General features: G+C 42.9%; 1 pseudogene; it reads left to right on the top strand.

The window, feature by feature from the left end:
* Nucleotides 1–46: 46 nt before the first annotated feature.
* On the top strand, nt 47–4,961 carry LOC145454362 (2-Hydroxyacid oxidase 2 pseudogene; annotated as a pseudogene).
* The last annotated feature ends 203 nt before the right edge of the window (nt 4,962–5,164 follow it).

The following is a 5,164-nucleotide window of genomic DNA, read 5'->3' as shown; positions in this document are numbered from 1 at the left end:
AATTGTTTACAAAGTCAAATTTTTTTGCGCTGTGTATTTCGTTGGTATCGTAGAGGTTGCACTGTCGATGAACTTTTGTCATTTCACACGACGTAGCCTAATTTATACGCGTACTGTTCTAGATTGTCCAATGTCGATAGTCCATCCAGGAAGTAAATAAAAGACAAAAAACTGTTACCTGGCCATTAGGCTAAGGAGGATGCCATGTTGAGGTTTCGTACTTGGTCGTTTCGACATCCTCCAATCTGTTTCCAACACCGCTTTGTACATTGTGTCTATTGAGCGCTTAGAAGTAATAAAACCACCGAATATGCCACACCCGTAATTTGGATTTCTTATTTTTTCTGATACGTCGACCTGGTTTACCACACTTGCTCGTGGCACCCCTGAGCAGTCCAATCGGCATCCTAATAGCGTGCCAAGGCAGCCCGGTTGAAAACCACCAGCCAAACCCGATGTATTTTCAGAGAGTAGCGTGTCAATTTCGTGATTATAACGTGTACTTGTGTTACTAAGCCAGTATAGGTTCTCAAACTATGGTACGAGAGAGCTTTTTAGGTGGTACGTGAAGAGTGCTGTGAGTAATGTCATATACCTCAGATTGGCGAGCTTCTGCACAAGAAACAGTTGCAATTATCTCATTAAATGGTGCTTTCTTGCTATCCATTGGTGTTGCGGTATATTACTAACTGGAATAACCAATGAACACCGGTACATTCAAATAACGTAGGTAATCCAGGTGATACGCCGTGTAGTGAAAAACAAGTTAGTGGTAAAAAACAAATTAGTTTTACGCGATGGGAAAAAGTTTGAGAAACACTGTGACATAGGACATTCCGAAATAATGAATTTGCATCCAATTTCTCTGTATGAATTTGATTATGCCATAAGAATGTTGAACTGGAAGATACTCTTGACATCGTTATGTAGGAACAATTCCGAATTTTCTAAATTGAACTCGTGTCACTTTGAATAATAATATGCGTATGTGCGATCGATCCATGACATTCATAAAGGATACGTCAACCTCAAAGCAGAGATCTTTTTTAGCTTTAGCGTCATGATAACACTGGGTTAGTAGAAAAAGTGCTTTTTAATTATTCATTGCTGATTTAGCGGTGGCGTATAGCCCATCCCTATTGACTTTTTAAACGCTATTTTATACACATAGATGGATATATCGAGGCTTGGCGACTGCAAATGCATTAAAGACTTTGCGGTGCTCGCCGAAAAGCGTGTGCCAGCGAATCACATGATGTATGCAAACACCGGAGCGATGGATGAACAGACCCTTCAAGAAAACTGCGTTGCTTACACCAAGTGGAGATTTCAGCCGAAATGTATGCGGGACGTTTCGAAAATATCTTTGAAGAGCACTATCCTGGGGCAGGAACTCAACTTTCCGATAGGCATCGCTCCTACAGGTCAGCTGAATATGTTCTCGGATGGCGCTGAAATCGACGCAGCTCGTGCCGCCGAATCTCTTGGCACCGTATACACGGAGAGCTCATTTTCCTCTGTACGATGTGAAGACATCGCAACTTCTACTCCAAATGGCTTGCATTGGCTTCAGCTATATATGCTGAAAGACAGAAATGTAACTCGGCGACTTGTAGAAAGAGCCGAGCGGAGTGGAGTGAAGACGCTGGTGCTAACGGTGGACTGTCCAGCACTGGGAAAACGATACCGCTATTTGCAAGTCAAACCGATTAAAGTGAAGCTTTCTGAGTATGGCAATTCGATTAGCGATTGGATGCCCATTATTGAGAACATATGCAATTGCCGCACAACATGGGAATACTTTGATTGGCTGAGATCTATCACCCGTTTGCCGATTGTTGTTAAGGGCGTACTGACTCCCGAATCGGCGCTGGAAGCTGTGAATCACGATGCGTCTGGAGTTTGGGTTTCCAATCACGGTGGCAGACAGTTAGACGGCGTGTTACCCACGATCTATGCGTTACCCGGCATTGTTCGAGCTGTTGACGGAAAATGCCCAGTCTTGTTCGACGGAGGTATTCGTACTGGTGGTGATGCGGCAAAGGCCATTGCGTTGGGCGCAGACTGTGTCTTTGTGGGCCGGCCGATAATCTGGGGAATCGGAAGTGGTGGGGCTGAAGGGGCGAAAAGAGTCCTGGAAATACTCTCCGGCGAATTGTCGACAACCATGAAACTTCTAGGTGTGGCTTCGATTGAAGAGCTCAAATCCGACCCGAATTTGGTTGCGCATGAATCGAAAATCATCGCCAACTTTTCTTAGGTATAGCTGACGTTACCGTCGGATCATTGCGTACATCAACACTATAAGGATCGTTAAGGCGTACACTTATATTCTCTTGCAAGTCTCCGTCGAAATTGTTAGCAAAGCGATTGGGTTTATCGAATTATTACAGCATGCGATTGCTACAATTGATGCATTTGGTGATGCTTAAATAGTCAGCTTTTAATTTAAAATTGTGGCACGATGTGCACTGGCGTAGCAGCATGTGCTGCCGCCCCTGGCTCTCGCTTAAAATGCCGCCCCCCCCCCCCCTGCCATAAGTAGACCGCAGCAAATTTCGACATCGATTCATGTTCAAGCAATCTTGTCAATAAAAATAATTACAAATAATATGCCACGTCTCATCCTCCCCGTCTCAACGTTAATAAGGCCAAAATCAATAAAGAAAAGAAATAGCTAACGAAAGCATTGTGCAAATGGAAAATCGATAGCCGCCTCAAAGCAAAATCAGCGATAATATCCTCAAATTCAAGTTTTTGAACGTAGTCTCTCTCTATAGACAGAATGGATAGAGCTGATAGCCGATCATCATTCATGGTAGAACGTAAATAAGACTTAATCAGTGAGAGCTTTGAGAAGCTCCTCACACAGCTCGCAATTGAAACACCAATCGTCAGATAAAATTTCAGACACGAGCATAAATATGGTGTTGAATCAAGTAGCTTTGCATTAACTAACCACTGTAAAACATCAAACGCTGTTGCACTACGATGAACGTGGTTTCACTGCTCCGCACCAGCCTCTTAACCATTTTAAAATCACAAGTAGAACAACTTCATATGATTATTAGGGCTCTTCAAAAATGACTTTTTTTCTCAAATCATACTGGCTACTAGATAAAATTGTTAGGTTACCTAATTTAAGCCTACACACAAAATGTGGTTCAATTCCAGCCAGTAACCGCTTTGCTACAGGAGATGAAAGTTTATATTTATTATATAAAAATAAATAATAAAAAATTTGAAAATTTTCTGTTCACCCCCTGAAAGTGTTAGGCTGTCTATAGAAACGATGCTGACCAAATTCCAACCAGTGGAAGGGGTGTTATTGCCGTCGAAAAAGTTGGATTTGAATAAAATAGTATTTACGGTGACCGATTCTTTGTTTATTTATTATAATTGTATGTATGTAATTAGGTAACCTAACAAGTAGCCAGTACGATTTGAGAAAAAGAGTCATTTTTGAAGAGCCCTAAGGATTATATCTTAATTTGTGTATGTCCTAGAGGCCTCATATTGGTTTGCACGAGAAGCAATCTTCTGATTTATATGAGAGAGATAGAGATGTGGTATTCTTTTTCGCCTGCACCATCGAGAGATGCTTTGACGACGGAGGTGCGATACGGCCTTAAGAGTAAGGTCATCTACCTAGTCTGCACCACCGGTTCTTTTCTCTTCCATGCTATCCGTGATGGCAGAGCGCCTAGCAGGATAGCAGCGGATACCAGTTTTCGAGTCTTCGGTCTGACCCGGCCGGGGATCGAACACACGACCTACCGATCGAGAAGCCGGACGCACAACCATTACACGATCTCGCTTGGTTCCCAATGCGAAGGTATAAGGCATGACAATTTTCGCAGCCAACTCCAAAAAGTCCATCCACCTCGTCGTCATAAGTGCTTCTAAAAGTGCTGGTGAAGAAATTGTGACTTTCGCTTTGCAGCACCGCGTGGAAATTCAAAAATCCAAACATATCATTTCAGTGATGTAGGCTATGCCGGTAAACCTAGTTTTAGTTTCAAGTTTAAATCTGTCCAAAGCTTGAAACATGCATTGTCTGATTGGTCGGCAGGCATTCTCGTTTATCTGCGAACTCTCCGAACAATCGACCTTGACGCCAATTTCGGAGTGGTTCCATTATCATGTTAACATATTAATTCGTGTATTCGGAATCAAGCGCGACCCTAGCTTTCGATTGAGACCCGTTTGATTAAATTTTAGCTCACGAGATGCCGGCTGGAGGACAACCAATTACGCTTATTTTAGCCGGCTGGGTACACTGTGCCGAGCGAGATAGTGTAATTATAGAATGTAAAATGTTTAGAAAATGTTTACATTCTATAGTGTAATGGTGATGCATCCGGCTTCTTGATCGGTGGGTCGTGGGTTCGATCCCCGGCCGGGTCAGACCAGAGACCCGCGGTTACCCCGCTAGGCGCTCAGCAATCACGTAGGAGAAAAAACGGGGGTGTAGACTGGATGACCTCACTATAAAGTCCGTATCGCATCTCCGTCGTCAAAGCATCTCGATGGTGCGGGCGAAAAAGAATATCATCTCTCTCTCTCTCTCTCTCACTGTGCAGCCTCATTTTGCCGCCCCCTTGGAGCCTGCCGCCCCTGGCGCAGAGCCAGAACCGCCAAGTGGCTGCTACGCCACTGACGATGTGGCCTGAGTCGTCGCTATAGTACATTACTATATTACTTTACGGCATGGGTGGGCAAACTACGGCCCGCAACACCGTTTTGTGCCGCCTGCGAAAGCCTCAAGAAATGTTCTAAAAATATTGATAAAATGCGTACTAAAAATCAATTTACTGTGTGTACTTGATTCAACTTTTTCTTAATATCTTTCAACATGATAATGATATATTGTATTCTTACCAGAGTATTTTTTTATTTCATTGACAGCGCGATAACCCGACTTTGAGGCACATGCATTTTGAAAGGTTTCAATTGCTAAACATTACAGAAAGTGAAACGTGAATAACCTAATTAGGACCACGAGTGTGATTGTAGATTGACAACACAGTCAAGTTTATTACTTTTAGTAGTGTGCTTGGAAAAACCGGTTCGCCAGTGTGTTAGATAGAGTCGTTCTTTCTACGTGTAGAAGTATTTATATTTATAATATTTAGATATTGTAGAAGCGTATTTAAACGTAGCA

This window comes from Botryllus schlosseri, chromosome 13 (genome assembly GCF_051294905.1).
Source record: "Botryllus schlosseri isolate E-star chromosome 13, Bs_hap1, whole genome shotgun sequence".
Taxonomy (NCBI): domain Eukaryota; kingdom Metazoa; phylum Chordata; class Ascidiacea; order Stolidobranchia; family Styelidae; genus Botryllus; species Botryllus schlosseri.
The sequence above is the reverse complement of the archived record's forward strand: the minus strand, read 5'-3'. Positions and strand labels throughout refer to the sequence as shown.